The following is a 15,886-nucleotide window of genomic DNA, read 5'->3' on the forward strand; positions in this document are numbered from 1 at the left end:
ACAGATAGGTAAAACGATGGAAGTTTACATTGACGATATGTTAGTTAAGTCCCTGCGCGTAGAGGACCATTTAACTCACTTGCAGGAAACATTCAAAATCTTGAGGAAGTACAACATGAAGCTTAACTCGGAAAAATGTGCCTTCAGAGTTGGCTCAGGCAAGTTTCTCGGCTTCATGGTATCTAATCGAGGAATCAAGATCAACCCCGATAACATCAAGGCTGTCGAAGATATCACCATTGTGGATAGTGTGAAAGCCATGCAGAGGCTAACAGGACGAATGTCACGACCCGGATTTCTCACCCTCGAGAGCCGTGATGGCGCCTACTAGTGAAAGCTAGGAAAGCCAACCATTTGAATTATTTACCTTTTTTCCATTTTAATCCCTTGACAATTATGAACTAACATTATATAAACAACGGAATTTAATAAGCAGAAGAAAAAAACATAACCATTTAAATATTACCAATACAATTCCTTAAACAAAGACTACCCATAATTGGTGTCACAATTTCACAGACGGTCTAGGAATACTACAAATAAGGGTCCAAAAATAAATACAATATTGTCTCAGAAATACATAAATAAAATAGGATGAAAGGATAGGAGGAGACGCCAAGGCCTGTGGATGCCTGCAGGACTACCTCGGATCTCCGAATTGATTGAAGGAAGCAACCCAAAGCTAAGGTCCGTAAGCTCCAGTACCAGGATCTGCACACAGTGCAAAGTGTAGTATCAGCACAACCAACCCCATGTGCTAGTAAGTGCCTATCCTAACCTCGACGAAGTAGTGACGAGGCTAGGACCAGAATACCAAATAAACCTGTGCAGTTAAATCATATACAACGAAAAATAAAGGTAGAAATGTACAGTTAAGGATAAGAGGGGAAACATGCTGCAGGGAAAAACAAGTAGCAACAGAAACCAACAGTTAAATGTAAAGAACACTCAATTATCAGTAGAAGTCAGGAAAATCAAAGACAAGTGCACGACATCACCCTTTATGTTTTTACTCTCGTCCTCACCATAAAATCAATAAAATCGGCACGACATCACCGTTCGTGCTTTTACCTCACATAATCATGGCACGAAATGATCCTTCGTGCATTAACAGTTATATTATGGCACGGAATTGTATATTGTGCGGCACGGCATTACCCTTAGTGCTTTTACTCTCGTCCTCACAAAAAAAATCATACACGACATCACCATTCGTGCTTTAACACTCTTCCTCACCCAAACAACAGTCACAAAGAAATAAGGGCAAGAAAATCAACAAATTCACAATAAAAACCCGGCAATGGAACAATAGTACAACAATCATATCCCGATAAGGGAAACAATATCAAAACTATAACATCCCGACAAGGGAGATAACCTTAAAACAACAACATCCCGGCAAGGAAGATAATATCATAATCCTCTTTTCTTTTTCACATTTACTTCACAACTCAATTCACAATTTGAGCCAATTCTCTATAATGTTCGATTGCCAATTATACTTCCCCAAATCATTTTACAACTTGAGCCAATGCTAGTCAATGTTCAAATACCAATATTACTTCCACAAGTCTTGCTCAACAATAGAAATCATCACATAAAGCATGAACAATATAAACGGAGTCACATTAATCATAATATAAGACCCACGGACGTATAGATACTCGTCACCATGCCTATACGTCGTACTCAACAACTAGCACATAGCAAATAGGACACAACTTCTAATCCCTCAAGTTAAGGTTAGACCAAACACTTACCTCAATGCCACGAACACAATTCAAGCCTCAACTACCGCTTTACCTCTTGATTCCACCACCAATTCGGTCGTATCTAGCCACAAGTTACTTAACTATATCAGTAAATGCTAAATGAATCAATTCTAATGCATGAAAATAGGTTTTCTAAAGTTTTTCCCAAAAAGTCAAAAATCGACCCCCAACCCACATGGTCAAAACCTGAGGTTCAGACCAAAACCCGATTACCCATTCACCCACAAACCCAAATATATAATTTATTTTGAAATCAGACCTCAAATCGAGGTCCAAATCCCAAAAATTTGAAAAACCTAAGCTCTACCTAAAACACTCAATCCCCCCCCCCATGAAACCCCTTGATTTTGAGTTGAAATCATGTGAAAAGATGTTAAAGATTAATGAAATCGAGTTAGAAATTACTTACAATTGATTTGGAAGAGTACTTATCTTTGAAAAATTGCCCAAAAGTGTTTAAGTTTTGAAAAGGTTTGAAAAATGAAAGATTTTCGGCTAAGTTATGAATTTGCAGGTCGCAGATGTCGCAATTGCGACCAGGGTTCGCAATTGCGTGTCACACCTACTTTTTCCTACACCCAAAGGGCATAAGGGAGCTTTTATTCCAATTAAAGGACAATCAAAACGGGATTATTTATATTAAAAAATTCAGAGTCGCCACTTAGGATATTTAAGGTGTCCCAAGTCACTGGTTCAAATCCCGAATCTAGGAAAAGGTTGACTCTGTTTTACAGTCCGTGGATCAGAAATCCGGGTAAGGAATTCTGTTAACCCGGGAGAAGGTGTTAGGTATTCCCGAGTTTTGTGGTTCTAGCACGGTCGCTCAACTATTATTATTGGACTAATTATCTGATTTTAAAACAATTTCAAACCTATGTGCATTTTCAACTATTAAACCACTTTTAAATCACTTGATTTATTCGTAATTAAAGAATTGAGTTACGCGTACGTATACTCTTTTCCTTTGGAGCGTCAAAAATCATGTCACGCGAATGTGTCCACAATTAATAACGCTTTGTTTATTTATTAAAGAAAATTTGATTGAGGTTGCGCGAACGCATCCCTCGAGTCTTTTTAGAGTTAAATTCGTAATTATGTTACGCGAACGTATACATAATCACAATACTAATCTAAATCGAGCCTAAAGCAAACTACGAGATTTATTAATTATTTTTCTAAAGCTAATTTAAGATTATTGTGAAGGCCATGTTATGAAAATTAATATAGAAAAAGAGAGAGATTATTTACAGAAAGATGAAACTAGCTTGTGAATTTTTATTAGCTCTTGGCAATCAGACTTGAATTATCTAAATCCAAACGGTCAAAAATCTTCATTGCTTCAAACCAAAATATGAGGTTCAGTTGCTAAATAATTTTTAAACAAAAAGGCTCAAGTATGGAAATAAATCATCTACTAATTGAATGCAAAAAAAAAAAAAAGATGGATCAATCATGCCAAACAAACAACAGAGAAAGAAACTTCACAATTGCTTACATTTACTCTAATTTGTGTTATACGTAATGTGTAATACTGAAAGAGAATCTTTACTCCATCACTTGAGTGCACAAACACTTCAATATGATATTTCAAGATACTATATCCAAAAGTAAAAGCAAAAGGAAAAAAGGGTGCTATTATTTTAACGGCTTTTAATATTTCGGAAAAAATTCAAAGTTATTTAAAACACATCGTAAGTCACGCTACATAAATGTACTCGCGGTCAACATCGCATTTTATCTAACGTTGAGATTTGGATTTGGGTCACATAAATGTGCACCCGAATTTAGGAAGGTAAGTTATTAAAATAACGCGCCTAAAGCAACTATGCGTCTTCAACTTTGCGAGGGCCATGGAAAATTCAACTAAATGGCACACCTCGATTTCTAAGGGTTAAAAACAAAACTAATTAAATGAGGGCCATGCAATTGTCATGTTTGTTTGACACGGCGCACCTCAATTTATTTCAAAAAAAAAAGAAAGTCTTTACACAACTAAAATAAACTTCGTATATTCATATTTAAATCAAATTAAGGATATTCATATCCATAGGCTAACTATAAGGAAAACAAAAACTAAAAATATAAAATAAAATGAAGTCAACATTAACGGAAAGGAATCCACAGGGATATCATGGTTTTAAATTAATATGAAACAAGCAAAATTACACATAGGCATATAACTGGCGCAACAACCATGAACGAACAACTAAAAACCTTTCTCATTTCGTTTCTTCTGTCATCAAAATTATTCCAAATCTTCATAAACACAAGTAATGGTAGAACTGAAATGTGAGACTGTGAAGGTGATTAAATAGAATACAAATCCATTTGAAATAAACTTAATAAAAGGGTATGAAATCAGTCGAAATCAGTTTCAACATATAACCAAACACAATTACTAAGGCAACATGATAACAAATACATAAATTTCAAGCTATAAAAAATAGTAAAAACGACATGGAGATAGACCTCAATATAGCTTGTCTCACTGCTTTGAAATCGAAAGGAAAGATGAAATACAGCAGCAAAGAATCGAACCGGTACCGCGAAACAACAACGAAACTCGAATCAGCAATTGGACGATGGCCTCAAATCGTTTTCGACATCTCACTTCAACGCAGCTCTCCAAATGAGCTGGTTGCTATAACGATGTCGCAGCTGGGTGTGTGACAACGACGGGGGAAAGGGTGTTTTGGTTCAGGTTGGCGTGAGGGTGTGTCAAGAAGAAGCCATTGAAATGGCTCTTCTTCTCTGAAGATTGAGCTCCGCCGGTGGGGGTTTGTGTTTTCTTCAGCACTGTTGCGGCTGATGTCCTAGCTTTTTTCTAGGGTTTTCTTTTTGTTCAGGCCTTCATGAAGAAGAAGAAGAAGATAAAAAGCAGTGTATGGGTCTCATCTTTTGAGAATTGTGGATGCTCTCTCTATCTAGCGTGTATTTTTCAGCCCTCTATCCGTGTATCTCCTTGTAATCCGGTTTATGGCTTTTTGCTCTGTATCTTTGCATATGTAGGAGTTAAGGATTAAGATGTGCAGATGGTTAACAAAATATATGTGATCGTGTGTGTGTGCCAGTGATTGTGTGTGTGCGCGCATGATGTGAGACATGAGGGAGTGAGCACTAACATGAGGAAGTGGGGATTGGGACATGACCACTAACATAAGGAAGTGGGGAAGTCACTAATATGAGGAAGTGGGAAAGTCACTAACATGAAGAAGTGGAAAAATGGGAGTTAGGAGGAGAAATCGTGGGGCGGTTGAGGAGATCATGGGTAAAAGAGATATTATTTTGTATCTTTCTTAATTTACTGATTCTTGTTCTTCCATTAATTTATTATTTACTTTATTTTAACTTTTCTTGGCACCCCTTTTTTTCTAAAGTAAAACATATTAAAAGTAATATAAAAGTTTTAAAATATTAAGATTAGACCTAAAAGAAATATTTACACTAAACTAGTATAAAATTTGAGTGTGGTCAAAAATTAGGTGTTCACAGCTGCCCCTCTTTGCTCGGAAACACGAAGAGTTTTCGGGCAAAGATAAAGTGAACCATGTGACTAATTTTTGACCATATCATTATTCAAAAGAGGAAAAAAAATAAAAAGAAAACATGCTACCGAGTCCTGGTTTTGGACAACCTACTTATCCCGGGTTATAAGGGAATTAGATCGCGTGTAGTTCAGAAGTGGATGAGGTAATGGAGTGATGTTCGAGAGTCGAGTGAGGTTCCGTCCGAGGCCCCGATCCGTGGTCCCGTTATTACATAAAAATAAAAAATAAAAAAGACTAACTAAGCCTATCAGCTACGAGTTACAAGATTCTTATCTATGAGTCTTCTGAAGCTTGATCTTGAGTCTTGGTTGGTTTTTCATGCGGACCCTGATCTGAATCTTGATGCTTGTTAGCCACAGATATTGGTTCAATCTTCTTCAGCTTCTCAAACCAAGACGGGACATGCAGAGCTTGTGAATTCAGCCCTGTCTTGAGCAGCTCACATCTTTCATTAACTTCTGCATTTGGATTCACTTATTGCCTTTCTTTTTGTTTTGTTTTTTTCTTTTCTTTTTATTCTGGATTGTGGCTAACTTCTGTTGATCATCTCAGACTGCTGACTTGCATTATTGACGCGAGCTTCTTTTGTTGTTGACCTGAATTGCATTCTGAATTGAATTCCCTTTTTTTCAGGTGGGCGCCTGATTACTCGTGAACTTGAACCATATTCTCTTGTTGCTTGACACTGTTTTATCTTGAAACTTGAGTCGTCTTCCCTCTGCTCTCTAGGCGGGCTCCTGATTTCCGAACTTGAATTGTATTCCTTTGCTCTCCAAGTGGGCGCCTGATTGCTGAACTTGAATGTATTCCCTTGCTCTCCAGGTGGGCGCCTGATTTCAACAAAATAGACAAAAACAAAGAAAAATTTCTGCCCCAATTTAGTAGTTGGGCACATATGTGAGTGTAAACTGAATCATGTTACCAAATATCAATAAGAACTTGAAAGCTGAAACTTGAACTGTACTCCCTTGCTCTCCAGGTGGGCGCCTGATTGCTGAAACTTGAATTGTATTCCCTTGCTCTCCAGGTAGGCGCCTGACTGCTAAAACTTGAATTGTATTCCCTTGCTCTCCAGGTAGGCGCCTGATTGCCAAAACTTGAATTGTATTCCCTTGCTCTCCAGGTGGGCGCCTGATTGCTGAAACTTGAATTGTATTCCCTTGCTCTCCAGGTGGGCGCCTGATTGCTGAAAATTGACTTGCTTCTCCCTGTTCTCCAAGCGGGTCCCTGATTTCAACAAAAATAGACAAAACAAAGAAAATTTTCTGCCCCAGTTTGGTAGCTGGGCGCATATGTGAGTGTTAAACTGAATCATATTACCAAATATTACTAAGAATTTGAAAGCTATGTCCCATTATCCAGGGGGTCCGGACAACTCTTAACTAAACGACAATTTTAAATCTAAGCTATATCTTTTAAAGGTATGACTTCCGCTAAATCTTGTTATCTAAGAGGGTCTTAAACTACTCCCCATTATCCAGGAGGGTCCTGACAACTCTTAACTAAACGACAATTTTAAATCTAAGTTATATCTTCTAAAGGTGTTACTTCCGCTAAATCTTGTTATCTAAAAGGGTCTTAAACTCTTAATTAAACGACAATTTTAAAGTTGAATTATATCTACTGAAGGTATGTCTTATGCTAAATCTTGTTATCCAAGCCAGTTTTAAACTACGTTTTATTATCTAGGAGGGTATGACAATCAAAAATCAAGTCTTATCTTAAGAGTGACAATTTTACGGCTAAATTATATTACCCTACAACAGAACTTATGCTAAATCTTGTTATCTAATAGAAATCTTAAAGCTAGGTCCCATTATTCAGGAGGGTCCTGAAAACTCCTAATTGAATCCTATCTTAAATGTGCAATCTTTGAAACCAACTTATATTCCTTTGGGGTACATTTATGCTAGATTTTTCTATTTATGATTGTTTCGATTTTTAAACTAGGTCTTATTTTCTAGGAGGGTCGTGACAACTCCTAACTGAATTCTATCTCTAGAACAAAAATTTTGAAACCAACTTATATTCTTTTGGGGTACATTTATGCTAGATCTTACTACTCATGATTATTTTGAATTTGAAACTAAGTCCTATTTTCCAGGAGGGTCCTGAAAATTTCAAATTAAATCTCACCTTAAGAGTGACAACTTCAAAGCTAAATCCTATTTCCTAAAGGTAAAACTTACGCTAAATCTTATTTTTTATGAAGGTCTTAGAACTAAATCCCATTGTCCAGGAGGGTCCTGAACACTTAAAACTAAATCTCATTATCCAGGAGGGTCCTGAAGAGCCGAGAATGAACTTACCTGAGCCATGCTTTCTTTCTAGAGGATCTCTGCAGAACGAACAAAATTCCTTGCCTCTGAACCATGCTTTTCCTCATGGTGGGTTCCTACAGATCGAACAAATTTTCCTTTCCCCTTCTCAAACTGCCTTTGTGCTGACAAAATTTGGGCATGACATTTGAAAAAAATTCAAACTTCCAAGCTTTGATTTGGACACAAGTTTTGTCCCTGTTTCAAACAAAGAAAACTTGTGAGTTTATAAATATGGTGGTTAGTTTGTGGCATTGACTTTGAAGGCGATTGCTCCTTCACTTTCCCATGATAACTTTGGTTTCAACTTGAAAGACCTTGCCTGTTTATTGATTGACCACTTTCTCTGTCACCCTTATCACAGAAAATACCTCTAATTCGTTCAGACTCGATACCTTCTATCTGTTGCATTGCTCATGAACCGACATCTACCAAACCTTTGAGTTTCACATGATCCCCACGGTATATTGATTATTACCAACTTCAATGCACACGTTGTTCTTTCCTGATTTAAATCACTGGCCTTGGTCTTGAGGTCTATTGCTCCATCGCTTGCCATGATAGCTTTTATTTCTGCATGGAAGATCTTGTTTGTCACTGGTTTACCACCTTTTTTTGTCCCTTGTATTTCACATGGATCCCAACGCATGTTGATTGTTACCAACTCAGTGTATATGATGTTCTTCCTTGACTTAAACCACTGGCCCTGGCCTTGAGGTCTACTGCTCCCTCGCTTGCCATGATAACTTTGATTTCTGCTTGGAAGACCTTGCTTGCCACTGGTTAACCACTTTTGTCAATCTTACCACAGAAGATACCTTTGATTCGTTCACCTAACACCCTCCATTTGTTGCATTGTCCGGGGATTGATATGTACCAAAGCTTTGTATTTCACAAGGATCCCAAAGCATGTTGATTGTTACCAGTTCCGTGCGCTTGTTGTTCTTTCCTGACTTATGATGTTTTGATGTGCTAGCCAGATCTCATTCTGTGCACTTGGAAAGCTGGTGGCAAATTTTGAAGTCATTTCTCACTTGTTTTGACCAAACAGACTCAGAAAAAGGAAGTAAACATGACAAAAGAAACAGAGTAAAGGACAAGGGAAAGAGATGATTCCTAACAAGAAAACTACAAATGAGAAACCTATCAGATTGGATACCAACTCTAACGACCATGACATGCACCTGTGGCCTATTCTGTTAAGCAAGTCTGATGTTCAACTATTATTGTACCCTCTAAGCCGTGAAACTGGGCTTCAATGCTTCGATTATCCAATCTGATTTACAATCCTTATTCGACTTGTAGTGCCCAAAGGGTTTTCACCATCAAGCCTCTCTCATTTTATTCTTTCTCTCAACTTCCGTCGCCTCAAGGTGCCCATGAAGGTTTTCACCAATAAGACTCTCTCATTTTCATTACTTTTCCTGCTTGGACCAGAGTGTTACCCTGATATGAATCACCTCTATTTGCTCGACTTGGCATCTCTCGAAGACTGATCAGAAGGTCTTTCTTTGGACCGTAATGTGGGCTTTTGGATGGGGTTAGAAAGAAAGGGTATCAAAGGCTCAAAACAGTTCGACATGGGTTTAAAATTACAACTTTTGGAATCAGATTTTTTATAGCAAACACAACTTCTCCCAGTTTGTTTGCTTGGGGACTTTTGGATTTTTATTTTGATGGAACCAAACCGTGAGGCTGCCTACGTATCCTTAAAAGGAATCAGGTCGAACGTAGTTCGTGTCATAGAAATTACTTTGTTGTTGTGATTTTTCTTTCCTTTTTCTTCCTCTTTTTCTTCTTTTCTTTTCTTTCTTCTTTTTCTCTTTTTGTTGTTGTTTTTTTCTCTTTTTCTTCTTCTTTTTCCTTTACTTATCTTTCACACTTGCATTTCTGATCTTTGCTACTGATTCTGAAAGAGGGGTATGAAAGAAAATAAATAAGTCTCAAAAGAGTAACGAAGGATAAAGTATTTAGATAGAAGAACAAAATGCCTTCGTCATTCCAATCTCCAAAATATGCCAAATATAAACTACACAATTAAGCAAACCAAGGAAAACATTTGTAATATCTGTTGATTGTACCAGACTTGATAATCATATCCACACATTCGCCTTCTACATCTGTTAACTACAAAGCCCCATTGGACAACACCCTCACTCTCATTACCACGAACGACCCTTGTCAATTTGGGCAAACTTGCCGTTGGCTTCAACCTAATGCGGCATGATGCGTTTCAATAGGGTTTCTTTATGCTCTATCTGCCCCAGTTTCACACAATTCGGGCTTGAAGTGATCTCATAATGCCTTTACGTATTTCCCTAAAATGTCCCCATCATCTTCAAAATTGTCTCATTGCTTCCTGACTAAACTGACTTTCAAAAATCAGGCTGAGAATTATGTTGTGCATGTCATGTCACAAGAACCACCATGAAAAGAACTGTAAAAGGAGAAGAGGACTAAAAGAATGACTAAAAATAGCAGAAAACAGAGAATTGCATTAGACAGACGGTAAAAGGGTTTGAACAACAAAACAAGCAAAATGAATTGGGGTACAACCCTAAAACAAACCTAGATAACACTAAATGAGATACTACGACTAAAGGAACTAGAAAAAATAAAAGGATAGAAGGGTTTGAATTACAAGACAATATCCGGATTACAACTCTGAAATAACCCGAAAAACAGAAATGACAACAAATGAAGCCACCAAAGCTCCCCTCCGGCTGCCCAAGAAAAGAGCGTCTTTCCAATCATCAAACTCAACATCTTAGCCACTGACTTCTACATCAACAATACTAGGACCTTCATAAAGTCTCCATCACATTGTTCTTAACAAATTGCTTTTGGGTTCCCTGTGCCTGCTCGTTCTTAGGATCAACCTCTGATAGCGCTGAAAGCTTCATAACATGTGGACCTCCGAGGATCTCAGAAGAATTCTCATATTCCTTTTCAAAATAAATCATACCCACCATATACGTCTCATTATGGACATGCGATGGACTTTGGCTAGTGTCTGCTGCATCTGGATTTTGCACGACAATGTTACCTGCATCAATAAGCTCTTGAATTGCTTTTTTCAGGCACCAACACTTTTCTGTATTGTGACCCAGGGCATCGGAGCAATAGGCACACTTTTGAGAAAAATCAAACCTCTTTGGCAGAGGATTCAACATTTTTATCTGCATCGGCTTCAACATGTCCAATTGCCTCAACCTTTGGAACACACTGGCATATGACTCTTCCAATGGAGTGAAGGTTTTCTTCTTTCGCAGCCTCTCGTTCTTAAATGCCTGATTGGGCCGGAACCTGATCCAGGGGGATTTCGGTAGGCTCGTGGGGGTGGATAGGCACTTTGTGGAGCTGGGTACTGGGAAAATAATGTACGAATTTGGGAGTTCTGTGGAGAGAAGTAGCATTGGGGAGGGTCATCTGGTGCACAAGGATATCCTCGGGGACGATGTCGAGGCTGGAAATGTTGATCGGGAAAGCCCATCGGAAAATCTCTTCTATTTCTCTTTCTTCCACCCAAGCTTACTGGGATGTTCTGAATGTCTTTCGAATAACTCATGATTTTTCCTGACTTGATTCCCTCATCTACTAGCTCCCCCATTTTTAACACATCATTGAAAGGCTTTTCCAAGGCCGGGATCAAATGACTGAAGTAGGTGGGCCCCTGGGCTTTTAGTAAAAGCTCAACTATTTCTTCTTCACCAATCGAGGTATTGACTCAAGCAGCCTGTTCCCTCCATCTGAGCCCAAATTCTCTAAAGCTTTCCTCCGGCTTCTTTTCCATTCTAGATAGGGAGGAGCAGTCTGGGGTAACGCCTGATTTGTATTGAAAGTATCGAACAAAATCTTGAGCCATGTCACCCAATGTAGTCCACTTACCAACATCTTGACAAGTATGCCAGTCCAAAGCTGCCCCAGTCAGGCTCTTACCGAAATATGCCATCAACAGGTCATCTTTCTCTCCAACGTTTCTCATTTCACTGTAATAGACCCTCAGGTGGGCTACCGGATCTCCACACCCATCATACAAGTTAAATTTTGGCAGGCGAACGTCAGGGAACATAGATAGTTCTTTGTAAGCCATGCTACCCTGGTCTTCCTTTCCTTGCTTGTTCTTCAAGGATTGTTCCATGCCTTTCAGCCTCCTGGGTATCCTATCTCGCTCTTCTCTTCCTATAACCTTTTCATTTTCAGCATGAAGCTCATCCCATGGCCCTGCTTGTATGAGTTGGGAACCTTGTGGGCAACCTATGAGGGGTAATATTAGGCATCATGAGCTTGGAGTGGATATTCATTGTCGGGGATAATGGATGTGATAGGAGGGAATTTTTGGGAAAAGATAATTGGAGGACGAGTGATGGAGCTACTAGGGTGGTTGAGAAAGTTGTGATAAGCGGGTGGATCTGGAGAATATGGAGGATCATCTGGCATTGTGTCCGGAGTTTGGGTAAGGGCAGCATCTAGGAAGCTAGGTGGTGGCGGGGGTGGTGCCTTCCCAGTCATCCAAGCCTGATACATGTCCGCCATGTGTTGTCTCAACATCTTTACCTCTTCAGCCATCCCATTATCCTGTTCAACCAACTGCTTTCGGGCACCGGTATCAACCAACTCAGTTCTGTTGTTGTCTGTCATTGCCTTTTGACTTTGTGTTGTAGAGAAGAGTTACCACTTTAAAAACCACAAACCAACCACCCTTCTGCTATAAATATAACAAAATGAAGCCATCACGTTAGTGTTAGGGAATTTAACATAAGATAATCTCACTTTCAGTTGGCATCATCCCAATTTGTCCATTTGAATCTTCTCTTTTCTTTCCTTTCCTCGCACTTCTTAGCTCGCTCATTTTCCTTCCCCTTTTTCTTTCTGATTATCGCTCTTTTTCTTCTCTCATTTCTCATGTCCCATAATTTCACCATTTTTTTTTCTTTTCCCTTATTTTTTCTTTTTTTTAATAAATTAAAAAAATAATTCAATCGAACCCTATGTAGGTTGCCTACGTATCATGACGTCGCATGAATCAGATCTTTGCGTAGTTCTGGAAGATCGAGAGTAAAGCAAACAAACTAACGTTCTCTTTTTCATTTTTTTCTTCTTCTTTTTTTCTTACCTTAGTGACTACTCTGATGAAAAAAGAGAAATAAAAGAAGCAAATCCTTTTTTTTCTTTTTGAATTTTCTAGACTGAATGCTCTATAACTTATTCTAAACTCAAGCTTAACGAGCATGTTTTTTTTTGTTTTTTTTTTGAAGCAAATACTCTATTAAGAAAAAATCCTAGAAGAGAAAAATATTTTTTGACCCCTTTTTTTTAGGAAGGAAATATAAAAAATAAACCCTAAAGTTCTAGTGAAAATAAAATAAAAAATTCATTTTTCACCAATTTCCCAAAGCACCTCAAAAGAAAATCATTTTGGATTTTTGAAATTAATACCTTAAAGAAAACTCTCTAAAGAAGTACTAAAGAAAATTTTCTCTTTTTATTTTTTTTTGAATTTTTAGTCCTAATATACTAAAGGAAATATGAAAGCAAAAATATTCTATTTGGAGTTCTAGATATTAACTTCCTAAGGAGAAACACCTCAAAAGATTTTTTTAATTCTAGAATTGGTATTCTAAAGAAAACTTCCAAAGAAATAAAAAAGCAAAATCTCTTTTTGGATTTTTGATTTATGATACACTTTTTTTTCAATACAAAAATAGAAAATACAATAACCAAAGACTCGACATTACTGTACAAAACTAGAAGGTAAAAGACAACATAAAAAGAAAAACAGACTCGAAACATCAAAAAGAAAAAAAAAATCTCCTTAAGCAACTCCTGAATGGATGGTCCCGGGGAGTATGTCATGTTCAAACTCCGATAAGTAAACCCACACCTTGATGAGAAAATTAAGACCAAATAAAGTTAAAGACCTATAATGCTATGTGAGACAATAACCCTTCTAGTTTGATACATGCAAGACATGAGTGTGGCTATTTTTCTAAAAATTAACCTATATGGCTAAAAATGACTAAAAAAGCAAGATTTGGCTAAGATCCCGCAAAGCCAAGAACCTAAGATTCACTAGGAAGACCGGACCCTATGTGGGTTGCCTACGTATCACGCCCCGAAAGACGAGAATCAGGTTTGCGTAGTTCGGGCAGATTGGATACGGACGAGAATATAAAAAAAAACTAATTTAGAAAAAAATATCTTTTTGTCTTTTTTGAAAAATGATGAAACATGTAAACTCATTTTGGATTTTTTTTCTTTTTTCCTTTTTTGATTTTCTAATTTTTGAAAAATGATGAAAAAGTGCAAAATCTTTTTTTTTTTTGAATTTTCAAGCTCCTTTTTTCTTAACAAAATGTGACAGAAAACATAATTGGGCCCTACTCGCTTTATCCTCACACTTCATCCCCTCTTTTTCTTTTTTTTCTTTTTTCATTCGCCCTCAACTATTATTGGTCCGCCAAATGACCCTTTTACCCTTGAAGAAATGCAACATGTAGCACATAGGATGCATCAAGATGGTCTGTTATTTTGGGTACACCTGTCCTAGACGGACCCAACCCCTGTGTTGAGTCCCCAAAAGTCAAATGCACGTGATGCAAACAAGCGTTCCTACTAGGGATTCGGCATGAGGCTATGTTATACTATGTTTAAAAACCTAGGTTTATTTGTTCTAGACCTGGCTTACCCGAGCGGACAGCTTGGGCCGAGGGGGGGCAGCGTACCGGTAACCAAAAGATCATCCGGCTTTGCAACTTGTCCGAACTTCGTTCTAAATTGGGATAGGACACTAACAGAAAGAAGTCACGCCAGCGTGCACTCCTCAGAAGATAGAAGAGAGGGGTTTCGTAACAGTTTATATATACAGTTCAGATAATATCAAAGCAGTAAAAAGTAACATTTAGCACATTAGGCCCAAACATGTAATAAAATCAGATAATAAACAAAGCCAAATACAACAATTATTCTAAGCTCGAATTCTTGAACCCTGAACCAGAAGTTTTGTGTTCTTGTCCCCAGCAGAGTCGCCAGAGCTGTCACACCTCCTTTTTCCTACACCTGAAGGGCATAAGGGAGTTTTTTCAATTAAAGGACAATCAAAACGAGATTATTTATATTAAGAAATTCAGAGTCGCCACTTAGGATATTTAAGGTGTCCCAAGTCACCGGTTCAAATCCCGAATCGAGGAAAAGGTTGACTCTGTTTTGCAGTCCGCGGATCAGAAATCCGGGTAAGGAATTTTGTTAACCCGGGAGAAGGTGTTAGGTATTCCCGAGTTTCGTGGTTCTAGCACGGTCGCTCAACTATTATTATTGGCCTAATTGTATGATTTTAAAACAATTCAAACCTATGTGCATTTTCAACAATTAAACCGCTTTTAAATCACTTGATTTATTCGTAATTAAAGAATTGAGTTACGCGTACGTATACTCTTTTCCTTTGGCGCGTCAAAAATCATGTCACGCGAACGTGTCCACAATTAATAACGTTTTGTTTATTTATTTAAGAAAATTTGATTGAGGTTGCGCGAACGCATCCCTCGAGTTTTTTTTAGAGTTAAATTCGCAATTATGTTACGCGAACGTATACATAATCACAATACTAATCTAAATCGAGCCTAAAGCAAACTACGAGATTTATTAATTATTTTTCTAAAGCTAATTTAAGATTATTGTGAAGGCCATGTTATGGAAATTAATATAGAAAAAGAGAGAGATTATTTACAGAAAGATGAAACTAGCTTGTGAATTTTTATTAGCTCTTGGCCAATCAGACTTGAATTATCTAAATCCAAACGGCCAAAAATATTCATTGCTTCAAACCAAAATATGAGGTTTGGTTGCTAAACAATTTTTAAACAAAAGGCTTAAGTATGGAAATAAACCATCTACTAATTGAATGCAAAAAAAAGAAAGATGGATCAATCATGCCAAACAAACAGCAGAGAAAGAAACTTCACAATTGCGTACATTTACTCTAATTTGTGTTATACGTAATGTGTAATGATGAAAGAGAATCTTTACTCCATCACTTGAGTGCACAAATACTTCAATATGATATTTCAAGATACTATAGCCAAAAGCAAAAGCAAAAGCAAAAAAGCAAAAAGGGTGCTATTATTTTAACCGCTTTTAATATTTCGAAAAAAATTCAAAGTTATTTAAAACACATCGTAAGTCACGCTACATAAATATACCCGCTGTCCACGACACATTTTATCTAACGTTGAGATTTGAATTTGGGTCA

General features: G+C 37.6%; 1 long non-coding RNA gene across 2 annotated transcripts; it reads right to left on the minus strand.

The window, feature by feature from the left end:
• Positions 1–437: 437 nt before the first annotated feature.
• On the minus strand, positions 438–6,857 carry LOC142161824 (uncharacterized). Of its 2 annotated transcripts, XR_012693483.1 has the most exons (3): positions 4,242–4,861; positions 1,761–1,833; positions 438–711 (listed from the first exon to the last, which is right to left on the minus strand). It is a non-coding gene; the product is annotated as an uncharacterized LOC142161824 (long non-coding RNA). The 2 variants fall into 2 exon arrangements; XR_012693484.1 differs by lacking the exon at positions 1,761–1,833 and having other exon boundaries at positions 4,242–6,857.
• Positions 6,858–15,886: the final 9,029 nt, after the last annotated feature.

This window comes from Nicotiana tabacum, chromosome 7, assembly GCF_000715075.1.
Source record: "Nicotiana tabacum cultivar K326 chromosome 7, ASM71507v2, whole genome shotgun sequence".
Taxonomy (NCBI): domain Eukaryota; kingdom Viridiplantae; phylum Streptophyta; class Magnoliopsida; order Solanales; family Solanaceae; genus Nicotiana; species Nicotiana tabacum.